Source organism: Gossypium hirsutum, chromosome D13 (genome assembly GCF_007990345.1).
Source record: "Gossypium hirsutum isolate 1008001.06 chromosome D13, Gossypium_hirsutum_v2.1, whole genome shotgun sequence".
Classification (NCBI taxonomy): Eukaryota; Viridiplantae; Streptophyta; class Magnoliopsida; order Malvales; family Malvaceae; genus Gossypium; species Gossypium hirsutum.
Genome location: NC_053449.1, coordinates 42297461 through 42314174, shown reverse-complemented (window position 1 = coordinate 42314174; position 16714 = coordinate 42297461). Strand labels below are relative to the sequence as shown.

General features: G+C 31.4%; 1 long non-coding RNA gene across 1 annotated transcript; it reads left to right on the top strand.

The window, feature by feature from the left end:
• Window positions 1-2395: 2395 nt before the first annotated feature.
• LOC121225028 (uncharacterized) lies at window positions 2396-3739 on the top strand. The gene is made up of 2 exons (XR_005922686.1): window positions 2396-2971; window positions 3060-3739. It is a non-coding gene; the product is annotated as an uncharacterized lncRNA (long non-coding RNA).
• Window positions 3740-16714: the final 12975 nt, after the last annotated feature.

The following is a 16714-nucleotide window of genomic DNA, read 5'->3' as shown; positions in this document are numbered from 1 at the left end:
TTAATTTGATTTGACCATGGATTGAAAATAAGTTTTTAATGATGAGTTGGTGAAGTCTATATTCGAAAAAGAAAAAAAGATGACAATGCTATATCTTCCAAGCACCTCTACAAGAAGCTTGAGAGAGCGATGATCTCCTAGTTCTATAATGGAATTCTTATCCCCAAATATCTTCCAACCTTGGCTACATTCAAATCAATAATGTTTACACACCCTTAGCCTTTTGGATTGATTATCCAAAGAGAGGTGAAGATGTCTTGGAATCAAATTGTGGAGGGCAAGAGGTTGCTCAGAAAAGATTTCAAAGAGAATATAAAAAAAGAATCCGTAAAAATATCATGGAGGCCTTTATATTGAGAATTGAATTATATTTGCACCCTTTATTAAAAAAAAGTGCAAATTAGTCCTTATATGTTAAATTAAAGAGCAAATTGATCCTTTTGTTAAAAATCATATCCATTTTTACTGTTAAAAACTAGTTCATATACATCAATATAAGGTACACGTGGTTGTTTAGTTATTTTGTCTACTATGTCAGTTTTTAACATTAGAAATGGATACAAACTTTAATAGGAAAGACCAATTTACTCTTTGATTTAATATACAAAGACTAATTTACTTATTTTTTTTATTAAAGGGAACAAGAAACAATTTAACTCTTAATATAAGAGTCGTTATGGTACTTTTACGAAAGAGAATCTTACTTTTTTTTTTTTTCCTTTTTAGCTTGAAGGCATAGTTTAAGATATCGTTTTCAACTTTTTATATTTTAATTTTTTTAAAAGATTGTGTACGTTTTATCATTTAATATTTTTCATAATTTGTAGTCTTGATTCAATTTAGGAAAAAAAACAGTTATATTCATGTTTGTGGACAATACTAGTATGATTTTAAATAATTTGTTATAATTACTCAATTTACAGAAAAATATTTTTATTTTTAAATGTGTACCTACAAGAGTTATTTCACACATTAATTGTTAATTAATTTAAGATTTACATGCGACCAGTTAGGAAAAATAAAAGTATTCAAACAATTATTTTATTTTACTTTTAATTAAAGAGTAAATAATTATTTAGGATTTATATGTAATTATCTTTAAATGATATATTTAAATTAGTTATTCATCAACATTAGATCATACCAATCATATCTTTATTTTGTTTTCTTGTTACTTTTTATACCGCCTTGTGTTTTAATTTTTTTTAATGTTTTATTTTGATTGTATTTCAATTTATCTTATAATTCGTTAGAATTAATTATTAAAATGCAAATTTAAACTTAAGATATAAATACTTTAATAATGATTATTAAATATAATTACTTTTTAGCCTCGGGTAATAACATTCATGCTACGTTCGATTGGAGTATAATTGTTTTCACATGTTTTAATCATTGGTTAGCTCTAAACTAATCACAATTGGTAATTTTTAGTCATATGATTTATTTATAGCGAAGAGAAGAAATACTTTTTATTTGTTTTGAAGAAATTTTATTTTTACAAGAGTTTTTATTTGTCTATGTCTATATATATGTATTAAAAAATGATTAAATGAACTAAACACACATTATATTCTTTTAATAATTAAATTTCAAACAAGGATTTATTTAGCTTTGAGAAACAAATAATTAACAGCAATTAAAATAGTATAAATTAAAACTTTATGAAAAAAATATAATGCATATGATTTTGACATTGGCCCTCTTTTTTACTAAAATCATAACTGATAATAATCTAATAAAAATATTACTATTGTATTTGTATCTATAAAATGTATAATTGAAAAAAAAAATGAAAAATATATTTGAAAGTGAAAAGGATATGTATGTATGTAAAAAAGTTTAAAAAAAATTAGTATACCATTTTTATTTTTTTATTTTACACTGGTAATAAATCTCATTTCTATTTTCCTATTTAAAAAAACACATTTTGTTATAGAAAAGAATACCCAATAATGTTACTAAATTAAAAGAAGAAACTCTAATTATGATCCTAGTCCTTATACTCTTTAAAATTTGAAATTTAATCCCTTTGTTTGTATGATTTAAAAATTAAAATCTTATTGATAACATTATTAATTAACTTTTATTAAATGTGAATATTACGATTTTAATTTTTAAATAAAAATTAATATTAAAATCTCATATATTCAAATTTAATGGAACCCATTAATGGTATTATTGATTGGACTTTAATTTTTCAAATAAGAAGTAGAGAGACTAAATTTTAGGATATAAAAATAGAGGGACTATATTTCAAAAGTTAAAAGAGAATAGGGACTGCAACCATAAAAAAAAGCAAGAAAAACGCGTAGGAGTACAACGGCTAGTTCCCATGTGTATATAAAGGGAGGCGGCTTCCCTCTCCCTCACTTATTTTCACTTCCCTCTCTGATTGAATTTTCTGCTCCCTCTCCCATTCACTTATTTTTTCCTGGTTTCAGCTGACTCTCTGATTGATTTTTTTTCTGGTTTTTTCCCGGTTTCTGGAACGTTTTAGCACTCAGGCAGCTTTGTTTCGACTTCTTGTATCTGATTTTGATCTACAGTTCCATTCTGTAAATTCAACTCTGCTTTTTTAGGTTTCTTGCTTCGATTTTATTTTGGTTTGGTAATTTTGGGTTCCCTGTTTTGGTTTGTTTTTCCTTCTAGCTTTCTATCGATGGTGATTGTATGTAGGATTTTTTTTTATTTTAACCCACAATTTCATTCTAAAAGTTCAAACTCTGCTTTTTAGGGTTTCATACTTGGATTCATTTCCTGTTTGGTGGTTTAGGGTTCCCTGTTATCTTTTTTAATTTCTATCGATTGTGATTACTCGAAGGGGCTAATTATGTGTTGAAAACAAGGTTTTGATTTACACACCAAATGCATCAGGGATCTACCATTGTTTCTCAGTTGCGGCCTGAGTTTTATGATCCCAGGAAGGCTCCTTTTCAGGCATCGGACTTGGTCCTTTTCGAAGGATCAGGTAAATCAGTAGATTTATATATATATATATTACAAAGATTACAACTATACTTTATTCACTCCTCGTGGGTAAAACCCATTATTATTAGGTTGGGTATCGAGATTTTCATTATAATGGGAAAAAACTAGCCATCCTTGCTTCAACCATCAGCTGAATCAATCAATGTCTACACTTTGGTTACAAACACTAAATCCACGGAGAGTTGTCGACTTCCAGTTCCAGATGACGGTATTCTCTCGATGCTCGCCATTATCGTAGAAGAAAGCACAAGAGACGTCGGTCCGGAAACGGAAGATGAGCACTCTGTATTGTTTTTTTAAGCTTCTGATTGATGGATGCACATGGCTATGGGGTTTCTCTTGATGATCAAAGTGACGAGATTAACTTCATAGGCCACTGAGACGTTGCCTCTACTACTACTACTACTACTACTACATCAATGGAGATCCCCAGCTTTCACAGGATGCTCCATGTTTTCACGGACGGTGATGATACAAGGTGAGCAAAGGGAAGATGGGCCTCTTGTTGATTGCAAAACTTCATAGTATTAGATTTGTATCTATAAGGAATAGCAAAGGGTCTTGATTGTTTTGTTAGTATTAATACGTACACGTTAGAATCTAGAAAATGTTCTAAGTTACTATGACAGAATGGTTAGAATTTTAAATAATATTTAATATAAAATTAGAACCGTAAATTAGAATTTATTATGTCAAATCATTAAGAATAAATAAATGACAGAATTAGATGCGGAAGTATACCTGAATCCATGAATTCTTGAAATTTCAAATTAGCACATAATAAATTTAGAGAATATTTACTCTCTCTTTCCTAATGATGGGATATTAGAAAAGATAAATTGTATATAATTTGAGACCATAACCTTAATATTTATAACCTTCTCATATTAGTTCTAATTCTTAATTAGCCCATCATTAATTAGAATTTGATTAAAACTCAAGTACTAGAGTATCTACACATATTTGACCCATACTTTATTTAATAATTAAAGCTCAATAAAAATTAATCAAATTAGATCACTTTTAATTTGGGTTAACCTATCATGATAGTAAATAATAATATGTAATTACCCTTATTATATATGTGATGTCATATTTTCCAACAAAAATTTCCTTTTTCTACCCTGGTAATTAGTAAAACTTGTAAATTTTATACAATAAATAAAATTTTCTCAACTCATTTAATAATGGAAATCTATTGTTTTACACAAATTTGTTTACGAGAATATATGTTACTACATAATGTTTCTAATTTTTTTTTTGGTTAAATGGGGTGAAAAAAATTCAATTAATCCCATTTAAGAAAAATGCATTCTCAAATTACATCAATTAAGTCATTTGACTAATGTTGTTCGTCTTTCACCATCATAGTGCTAACATGGAGCTCCATGTCAACGATAATTGTTGACATCAACACAAAAAAATTCAAAAAAAATTAAAATTAATAAAAACTATTTAAAAGTTAAGTCTAAATTCATTTAAAGACTTTTTTTTTCTAAATTATACAAAATTTAAAAATATTAAAAATAAATATTATTAATATTATTAAAATTTTAAAAAAATATATTTAAATTTTTTACTAGAATGAACTTGGACAAATGGTTGTCCTACTCTATTTATTTTAAACTTAATTCTTTTAAATGATTTTTTAATAAATCTGTAAAATATTATTAAAAATTATATAAATATTAAGTAAAATTCAAAATTTTCAAAAAAATTTAAAATTAATAAAAATCCATTTAAAAATTAAGTCTAGATTAAGTTAAAGATGGTGTTACCAAATTATAAATTTTAATTTTCTTTATTTTTGCTGACGTCAACAACTATTGTTGACATGGAGTGCCACGTTAGTGCTATAACAGTGAAAGATGAAAAACGTTAGTTAAAGGGCTTAATAATGCAATTTGAGAGTTTGAGGGTTTAATTGAGTGCATTTTTCGTGGGGAAACTTAATTTTTCAAACATTATTATATTTTATTAAAAATTTTATAAAATTTAATAATTTTTTAAAAATTTTATATAGTCTAAAAGGTACCAACAAAATTAAAACATTAATATACATATCATATTTTTGAAGAATTTTTTTAAAATTTTATATAATTTAAAAATGGTGGATTTTGAACTTAAGTTTTTAAATGCTTTTTATTAATTTTTAATTTTTTAACTTTTTGAATTTTATTTAATATTTAAAAAAAATTAAGTTTGAAATAAATTAACTTGAACAAACTGTTTAGTAAAAAATTTAAATAATATTTAATTTTATAGAAAATTGAATTTTTTAATTTTTTGCTGCTGACATAAAGCGCCATATCAGTATTGTAGTGATTAGAGACGAAAAATATTGGTCAAAAAATTTAATCGATACAATTTAAAATTTTAAGAACTTATTTAAAAATATTTTTTACGAAAAGATTTAATTAAATCTTTTCATCCCTTTAGCATTACTTTAATTATAATCAAATTGACGAGGTAGTGATAACACATCACATTATAATAACTTATATTATATACATATATATATTTGTGTGTGATATGATTACAAATTAATATATATTTTATTTAAAAATTATCAAATTTATGATAAATTCAACTTGATTAAATAATTTATTTAACTTTGATCTAAATTCATTTTAAAATTAAGAAATTGGACCATAACAATTTGAATAATCAAACTAAAATAATTTGAGTAAGGAACATACATGATTGAATTCGAAAGTACTCAAATTAGAAATTAATATAAGTTTGAAATAATTCCAAATTTTCAAAATTTAAATTCATCCTATGCATATCCACCAAACTTATCTAACATGTGTAATTAAGAGCCTAGAATACCCCACTACACCAAAATTATAAAAGTATAATCATAAATTTAACTTTAAATCTTCACTTATTTTCCCATCCTTATTCTTTTTTATCACTTTGACCCTTAACTTTCAATTTTTAATCAAATTGCTTCTTTTTTATGGAAAAAACTAACTGAACTATTAAAATTTTAACGACATTGATTTGGCCATTCTGGTGGTAGTCCACTTATAATTCATAAATGTTCAGAAAATAGTCAAAAATATTTTAAATTCAACAAAATTCTATAAGTTTGTAATTTTTTTAGAAAAATTATCAATATTAGCATTAAAGTATACATAAATAGCTACACGAGTTGTCATGTCAATTCTATTAAAATTATCCATAAAAAAATAAAGTAATTTGACTAGATTGTAGAGGTTGAGGGCCAAAATGATTAAAAAAATAAGTAAAAACTAGAATAGCCAAATAAGAAACATTAAGAGCTAAATTTATAATTATACCGAATATAAATGAATTCAAATAACAACCCACTTACACTTATGTTATGTTTGGTAGGAATATTATTATTTTTACATATTTTTAGTATATGAGTTAGGTATAAACTAATTCAATTGATAATATTTAGCTACTCCCATGACTTATTTTAGCAAAGAAAATGAAAATTTTACACTTATTTTGAAAATGTCTTTTTTCTTACAAGAGTTTTACTCTTATTTCTAATTTTAAGTTTAAATTCGTACTAGCTATTCTTCATTTTATGCTGAACTATTATAATATATATGTAATAAATAAAATTTTGACATTAATTTTACACTTTTTGCTACTTTTGCAACCAGTCCGGAGTTCCAGATATATTTAATATTCTTAAGCCCAACAAACAACTTCACCCTTGCACCAACAAATAAAATTAAGGGTAAATTAAGCTTTTTTACGTATATAATATAATAAAATTTAAAAATTTTGAAAATGGTATCTCACCCCGATCGATTAATTACGGGAAAGGGTGTTTGGTATGGTGGAGGGTGGAGGGTGGTGCAGAGGCGACACCATCCCTATTTTCCAACAACCGTCAGTAATCAGTTAAAAAACAATTTTTTTGGTCAAGCCTTCTTCATTGGTGGCACCAAAATACCCAACTACAAAACCCAAATACAAATACAAAACAAATACAAAAAAAATAGAAATAGAAAATCGAAAAAGAATATGGTGAAGGTTGCGAGTTAGGCAACATTGGTGAAGTCCTCCTGACAGGCAGCACCGGTGTCAGCCCTGACTCCTCCTGTGGTTGCTGCTACGTGGTGATGGGACGAGACCTTTAAGGGTTTCGTGAATTCAGGGTTTCGAGGGACCCTATAACCATGGTCCCCCAAAGTGAAAAAAAGAAAAAGAAAATAGATTTAGAAGAGAAGAGAAGAGAAGGAGAAGGAAAAAAAAGAAAGAAAAAGTTTACTGAAAAAAAAAAGAAAGAAAAAGAGAACATTAGCATAATAGAGAAGAGAAGAAGGAGAAGATAGAATAGAAAGAAAAGAGAAGGAAATGAGAATTGAAAAAAAAAGATTTTGTTAGGGATTTGGGGTTTGAAGAAAAGGGTTTTGTTAGAGTTTAGTGTTTGAATAAAAAGAGTGATTAAAGGGCTATGATTAGGGTCTAAAAAGGATTAAGGTGTTTTGTTTAGGGTTAAAAAAGGATTAGAGGGCTTTATTTAGGGTTTAAAAAAGGTTTAAAAAGATCAAAAGAGGATTTCATTTAGGGTTTTAACAGAAAAGATAAAAAGAGGTAATTTTTTAGTATTTATAAATTATTTGTTTATTTTAGTGTTTATTGTGATTTATAGGTTATAAATGTTTTTTTTTGGAATTATTTGACAAATGTTTTTGATTTATTGAGATTTTGATTTTTTAAATTATCTTTGTAAGGTTTTATTTTTGTAAGAAAGGAATGTTGTTTGAAAGAAAGTGCGTAGGTATGTTACTGTTATATTTTTTGATGGGCATATTTTTTTTTGGTTTAATATTAGATGCAGATAACAACATATAGTCCAATTAGGTTTATTTTATTTTGATAGTTTCTTTTATTTGAACTTAATTTTTTTATGTAGGTAAAAGATAGGACCATTGAGTTGGAATTTATGAGATATTTTTATTTTGTTAATTACTGAACCAATATAAATAAGTTTATTATATACTGCAATAGGATAACAAAAATGTGGTGTGGACAAGATTGTTTAGTATTTTTGTAATGATATTATTGTACTATATTTATTGTATTACATTTAGGTGTTTTGATAATTATTTAAAATGGATCACATTAGAAATTAATTATCGAAATGTTTTATTCGCAACTCCGTGCTAGGGTGTCACATTTCTGCACTTTAATAATATTTTTCCTATTAGTGGGATAAAAAGGCTCAAATACAAATTAATTACCGAAATGTGTTTTTTGCAACAAACTAATTGAACTCATTTTTTTAAATTGCAGATATCTAAATGAGTTGTTTGATTAACGATGATGATCACATATCAAAATGGTTACTAAGATGGTAATAAAATTATTATTTGTTACTCACGGGTCCCCTTATAGAAAGATCCACGTCATTTACGGAATTAAATTAGGTTATATTAACTATTTCTATAATTTAATAGTGTTAGGGCCTGTACCACGTATTGAGGGGCCGTGTGAATGATTTAGGATATCTGTCGAATGAACGACTAATGTAACACCTCAAACCTGGACTAAACGTTATGGCCGAATCTGGTAGTGTTACGATGAAGGGTGATGAAACTGACAGTACTTTGATAAAATCATGTTTAGTTATTTGATAAATCGTCCAGGTGTTATAAAACATATTCGTTTATACATATACATTACTGAAATCGTTTTAAGTTTTTCTTTAAAATTAACCATTTATTTCGCAGTGAAAGTTTGGAAACCATTTAACACAAGACCATGCTCGTTTTTTCAAAAACCATTTGTTTGCGTATTGCTTTTGTCAAAGTTACGAAAAAGAAAGCAAAACGAAATCCAAATCCAAAAGTTCAAACCATACAGTCCAGAGAGTCCCAAAAATTACGAACTTTCAAGAAAGCCAAATTTTAAAATAAAACCATTATTACTAAATAAAAACAGATCTCGATCAAGTAGTCACCATTGAGCCTCTGTCCCACCGACCCACCTAAGTCTGTGGATTACCTGAACAGAACAGACAAACATATGTGAGTTTACGTAAACTCAGTGTGTAACCTAACAAAAATAGCCATGCAACATACACCATATTTCATATACAGTCAGATACAAATTTGGACCTAAGTCCATATCAGATACAGATATCAGAATCAGATATACATAACAGATATACAGAATCCTACTCCCATCCTTTACACACCATCTCCGTCCATCCCATCACATAATGTGGGATTAAAAACACTCACCCATCCCTACACACCATATAGTGTCGATGTGACACATCACAGATAATATGCAGTCGAGCTACCAGAATATAGGCGAAAGGTCGTCGTACAGATCACTTCCTCCACATATACAAATCTCACCCCAAACATAGATACGAAATTCAGAATTAGCATAATTAACATGCCTAACATGCTCGTATACAGATAATATATATATACATTCAAACAGAATAGTCATACATATATATCAGTGTCCTACTCGAATCAAACTTTCAGAATATCAAATCCCATGAATTAGGGCTTGGTTAGCCCTTACCGACCCTACAGTAGGTCCACAGTCGATTGGAACGACTCATGCGACCTTAGGGAAAATTTTAGAATTCTAGGCCCACATGCCCATGTGGCTTGCTCATCTGGGCCTACATGCCCAAATTGGCCTTATCCGTGTGGCCCATACGGCCCAGCCCAGAGCCCACACGCCAATCTGGCTTAGCCAGTATGGCTCACACGGCCACACAAGCACTATCACATGGTCGTGTCTTGCGCACGGCTACGCCTTCGTCAGACACACGACCGTGTCTCGCACACGGCCAGACACACGCTCGTATGGCGTCTACAGTGACTTTTTTAGCTTTTACCGAACCTCGATTTTTCGTGTTTAGGGTGCAAACCTGGTTCGTTTTTGCTGCGAAAATAATCCTGAGACCACCAGAACGTAAAAAAGTTGACAAAACACGTCCCAAAATCAGTCTTACATCCTTAATTGAACCGAAATAAAAAATTGACCACAGCGAAACCCAAGCATTCATCACTTACCCAACTTTTTGAACGATCCCCGATACTACGATTCCACAAGAGGAAAGCTCTAATCCTCACGATTTGCTGCTGCTAACAACCCAAAAAATCAGAACTAAAAAAAAAGACAACATCCTTTTAAAACGAATTTAAAATAATTCTCCCTAACTTGAGCAAAAACCTTACCACCACCACTTACCAAATGTATGACGAATAGGGAACCGAAACTCCTCAAATTTAACAGGGAGATGAAGATAGAAATTGATATGAAGAAAATAAAGAAAATTAATAGAGGGAAACAAAAAAAATGTCAGAAATGGGAGAGGTTTTTGGGAAAATATAAAAATTAAAAAGAAAGTAAAATAAATAAAAATTAACAAAAATCCTAACTCCCCCACTAACAACATAATCCCACCAAATCCGATACCTCAATCCATATCCAACTACCTCAAAATTTCAATTCCATCGAACTTTTATCAGGCATCCGAAACAAAAATTAACACTCACGCTCGCACAAAAATTCGAACACAAGACCTCTAACACACTAACTCCTTACCACTCGAACCAGCAGGCTCATTCTGATATGAGTTAACAAATAATATTTTATAAGCCCACCCGATAGGGATAAGGCTTGGATAAAAAATAACAAAATTTCTCCAAATGTGGAACTTGAACCCAAGACCTCATACACATACCCAGAACACTTAACCATTGAAGCAGATACACCTTTGTGTCAAATTTCATAAAAACAGACTTAAATTATTCAGGGCGTTACAACTGATGTCATACTTGGAGTCAACCAGATTCAAATCAGTGGCATTGATCTGGACGTTTGATTTGTGGTACAACTTAATATCTGCTTTGGTCGAGCGGTGGCACCTGGATACCTACACTTTTCATTTGTCGTATGGGGAGTGAGCTATCACCCTGGAGGATGTTGCACTGCAACTCGGGCTCCCAATCAACGGGAGTGCGGTAACGGGCATAAGTATAATTTCTAAGTCAACCACCCTTTGCTATAACCTACTGAGAGTCTCACCTGGTGATACTGAGTTGAAAATTATGGGTTTGAGGTTTTCATGGGTGAAGGCCAATTTCGAGCATTTACCGATTACTACCACTAAGTGGGAGGTGATGTGCATTACTTGAGTGTACATTATACACATTGTAAGGGATGTACTCATACCGGATGCAAACAACAACAAGGTCCATTTGATGTATTTGCCCCTGTGAACTGATTTGCATAACATTTGTTCGTATGGTTGGGGTTTCGCAGTATTAGCTATGTTGTATCGCAAGCTTTGTCGGACAACAAAGCCTTTTACCGTGGACATAGGAAGATGCCTCATATTGCTACAATCTTAGGCGCTTTACCGGATGTCATTCTCGGTATCGGTTAGTTACCAAGCATATGTATTTCCACTCGAGAATATGTGATAAAATTTTACCTATTATAGCAATTATTTGACATTTTTTCTAATGATATTATTCTAACAAGTATTTTTATTTTCATAGATGGAGTACTAATCCAGGTATCGAGAGGTCATACACAGTTTCGATATATCGTCTGATGATTGAGACACATGCCGAGAAAGGGGTAAGCTATTCCAATATTGTGCAGTTCATCTGGTTGCCCTATTCCTTCCTGGAAATTATGGTTTTTTTCCCTTCATTTTCCCACATACACTCACACCTGTTGTGCGTTAACGTACTCATTATCAATTTCTAGACAGTGGAGTGGTATAACGGGGATCGAGTACTATGGTAGTTCGAATGCATACAGTATATCTCGGCATCGCTAGTGCAATTGAGGAAGATCCACGGGATTAACAAGAGGCGAAAATAGGGAAATAATTGGGCGGAAGTGCATCAACAATATATTACGGTGTGGAACAACCGGATGGGACGGAAACCTTACATGGATTTTTCTTTTGATTTGCAGCCGTTGTTAGAGTACATACAGTGGTACTCTGAGATGGGGAAATGGGATTTATTTGGTGGGCAATCGATGGTAGTCCCCTCGCATATGCCATGACTTGGGCAACCTTTCCATCATTTTCCAAATCTGCATTTTACACCCGAGCCAGAGCCAAAGCCCTCGCCCGAGTCAATGCTCAACCCTGAGCTGTCTTATACATGGTCTGAGGATAGTTCTTATCATTCAAACTTGGGGGTCGATGACTATTTCTCGAGCTCGTCAGGCCATCAGAGTTTCTCAGATCCAGTTCTGATCTACCTAATCTGAGATCATTGATGACGTTTGATATCTTCAGCCCATTACCATTACATTACTCCACTCCTTTTGGGAAAAAGTTTGGGGCATACGATTTTTTTACTATCTTTAGCACATCCCCAGGTTCGGGTAAGGATAATGTTGATCGCCACGAGCACATGTAATGTGAATGCTGACTACCACGACGATTTACCACGAGCACATATAATTTCAATGATCAAGTTTGTATTTATTTAATTATAGTAAAATTTGAGCATTTAAACTCATTTTTTACTTAACTTTCAAGTTTATATCCGACTTAATTCTCTTAGAACAAACATTGGGCTTTTTGGTTCTAAATTTAAATAAGATGGTGTTTAAGATATATATTATCAACTTATATACATGCAAAAATATAAATAAAAAATAAAAAAATTTTGAAATTTAAATGAGAAGTATTGGAACAAATTTTGAACAAACTTTGTAATTTTAAATGAGATGTGTTGGAAAAAACTTGAACAAACTTTCTAGTTTTAAATGAGATGTGTTAGAACAAACTATGTAATATATATATCCAAAATCCATCATGGAGTACATTAGCTCAATTCCTACCCAATCGCGATGATTGTCCAATATGATAAGTTCATTGCGGGCATTTAATCCGATTATGCCCAGGTACTTTGCACACGCTATAAAGCTACTTGTCGGTTTTCTCCCTAATGTCCATTTCATTATGGATTCTGGTCACTTACGGACGACCTTTCGGATTCTTACGTAAATCTTTGCCCGAAACAAGTTCGAAAATCATCGAAGGCACCTCCCATGTAGACAGATCACGCAAGACAGGAAACTCATTTTCCCAGACACGTAATGTGCACTTGAGAGTGTACACCTCAGTGATAAATTGTTAAACATTGATCAAGGTGCGAGCACAGGCTGCCACGACATGCGCATAGGGATAATAAAGTGTCTGAAACCTCCCACAATCGCATCGTTTGTTTCAGAGATCATCTCTGTAAGACCTAGGTGGAATACTAGGTAGACGACCAATGGTCTCTGTAACTCGAAACGTTTCAAACTGTCATGAATATATTTCCATATTCATCGACCTCGCCCTCCGACTATTCGCATCTATTGCATTCTTGACATCTTTGACAAACACATGTCTCGCTTCTATCTGGTTGACTTGTTTCAGCCACATTCTTGGCATCAAGGTAGCCAACCTGTAGAACGTAGTCAAGAACATAGATGAAATTGGAATATATCGTATTTTTCTGAACACGAAATTAACCTCCTCTGCCAGTTGGTGGTCATATGACCATATCGAAACCCATCATCGAAACTTTGAGCCATTTCCATGGAGCTATAGTACCCAATCACTGTCAGAAAGGAGTGTTCATTTTACCTTGCATGTCACCTTCAAGTTTAGTCATCCTTTGTCGAAAAAGGTGTGGCTCTAGCTCGTACGTTGTGTATGTATTAAGAAAAGATAAGTTATAGTCTCGAATTAAAATATTAAAACATATATTGAAACTAAATTTTACCCATTTTCATAACTTGCTTTCGCCAGTCTGCATTCTTATACTCTTAGTGGAAATTAGCCACGATGTTCTAGATGTAGTAAAAATATCTCCATGATACATTGGAATGCCTAATGATGGTAATTATTCCCTTCCCTCTACCGGATATGATGCAAATTTTATTGTCACAAACAACAAACTTCCACAGGTTTATGAGGAAGAATTCTCATGATTCCATGTTTTCATTGTCAACAATGACAAATATTATTGGGAGCACGTTCTTGTTCCCGTCTTGAGTAACCACAATAAGTAGGATCTACGTATATTTTTCATATAACTAGGTCTCATCTACATACACAAGCAACTTGTAATGGGGAAATGCTTGCACATATAGATCAAATGTCCAAAACATCTGGTCAAAAATTCTTTTTCTCAGTTGTAGTTGGTCATCCGAGTCGTAAGAAGGTCGTGTCTCTAACTCAATGACAGTTCTTGGCACGTACTCTTGCATAGCGACTATCCACCCATATAGCTCATTGTACGACGTATCCCAATTTTTGTACAACTACTCTGTTGCCATTTGTTTAACTATCCATACTTTTCGATATGATACTTGATACTGGAATTGTGCTTGCATTTCAACAATTAGTACCGAAACTTTAATGGTCGAGATGCCCTTCAACATTGGCATGATGCATATGTAGATGGTTTTGGAATCAAGTTTCCGTTGATCTTTTCTCATACGCGTTGAAGTGTATGTGTGAGGCCCAAAAATTTTTTGTATCTCCCACATCTACGACTTCTGGATAAATGTGGCTCATACTAGCCAATTGTAGCCTTTCGTCGACCTCTAACACTCCCCAATATACAATATCAATTTAGACGTGGTGACTTTGTAGTCCACCAAAACATTCATGCTATACCGTTTAATGGAAAGTACGGAAGAACAACTCTATGGCCCAAGAACAACTCCTCAGGTTCGAAATCTATGGCCAACCGGTGAGCAGGTAGCATATCAGGGTACTCTAGAACTTGATTACATGCGCTGCATCGGAATCTATAAACGACATGTGTGCACCAAGTTTATTATGTATCACAATACGTCAAATCGAGTTCCCGACTGAAGACGAATTAACATTTCCATCGTTATTTGCATATTCATTGTCGATATCATCCGAAACCTCGTCCACATCGGGATCCCTATCGACTTTGTGATCAAAATCATCACTACTATCATATCCATCATGATCATCCGCATCAGTCTCAAACACCACTAGATGTATTTGTAAATGGGTGCCCATGTTCTGGTTCTCAAACCCAGGTACAACATTAAGATCGATGCCGATCCAGTGTACAGTTGATTGACTATTAACGTATGATATCAGAACCATCATACACAAATCTTGAACTCCATGTTATTCACCTAATGAAGTGAGATCTTCAGTTGGTTCCACATCAGCTAACTCAACAAATAACTGAATCGGTGCATTTTAGTTGTTCTGATTCCCACAATAAAGAGCGACCATTGTCTCCATGTATTTGTCGTTTACAAGTTCCATCTCGGTAAATTTGATGGGATTTTTCAAAACTAGAAGCTTGTAGAAAAGTTTCGAGATCTTTCTCCCACAACATCTAACAATTTTTGCATTAATCTTTTCCTTCATATCATCAACCGAGACATTTCTACTAAATCTCATTACTATTTGTTGGCGACATTCAAATATACATCCAATTGTTGTTGTCAAAATTACTCCATCGAAATAAACACATACGAAAATTTGATTATTCATCTTCAATATTAAATTTGTTAAAAAATAAATAAAAATTCTCAATACAATTTCAAAAAAAAAATTGTAATGTAAAAAAAATAATTTCATATCTACTACTTTGTGAATTCTTCTTTATCTGTTTACTCTTCTTCTATAGAAATTTTTTTTTGTTTTTCTTGAATTTTCTAATTTTTTTTTTTGCACAAACACTACTTAAATGCTGGAGTGCTTGACCGGTGCCACCTATGAGATTGGCACCACTGCCATGGGCACCACCACCCGGACCCGTATTTAAACCTAGGCTAGATCTGTATTTAAATGGTAGAAAGAACCATTTTGGTGCCGCCTATCAACAATTCTTCACCTATTAAAAATTTGTTTTTTAAACTATCTATGACAGTGTCAGAAAAATAGGGGTGGTGCCACCTATGCACCACCCTCCACCATCTCATTCCATACCATTTTGGTAATTAATCAGGGCGAGATATCATTTTCAAAAATTTAAATTTTTTTATATTATATATGTAAAAAAGCCGGTAAATTATATCATTAGTCACTCAATTATGGATAACTTTTTGTTTTCATCACTTTACGAAGAGGAGTTACAATTTGGTTACAAAGGTTTTCACAATTGGAATTTTTTTGGTCGCCCCAACCGTTAAGTGGCTAATGGTAGTATTTTTTTAGTTGGTTTAATAACAATTACGGTTCTCAACTCTTATACTTTCATAAATTTGACCTTGATTTTATATAGAATGATAAAAAATGAAACTCTTTAAAAATTTAAAATTCTAAATACATAGAAAAATAAAAAAATAAAAAAAAAGATATAAATTTCAAAATTAGATAACATAGAGAAAATGAGGGGAAACTGTTTTTCATTATAAGAAATGAAAAAGAAAAAGATTTAGAATATAACTTTACAATTTGGGTTTTGAAAAATAATTTAAATAAATTGAAATTTTGAATTGAGTTTGTAAAAGAAAATTTTGTGGTATATTTTATATTTTTCACTAAAAAATGACTTCAAACTTAATTTTCACAAATCTCTGTATTATCAGTTCTAGAAGTTCTTCAAGAATACGAAACTCAATTTGAAGATATTACTAATTTGGTTATGTTCTATTTTTAATTTGTTATTGGGTTCTATTTAATCATTTTCGTTCTTATGTCTCAATATTGAACAATCATAAGCGTTACTGCAATAGAATCTTG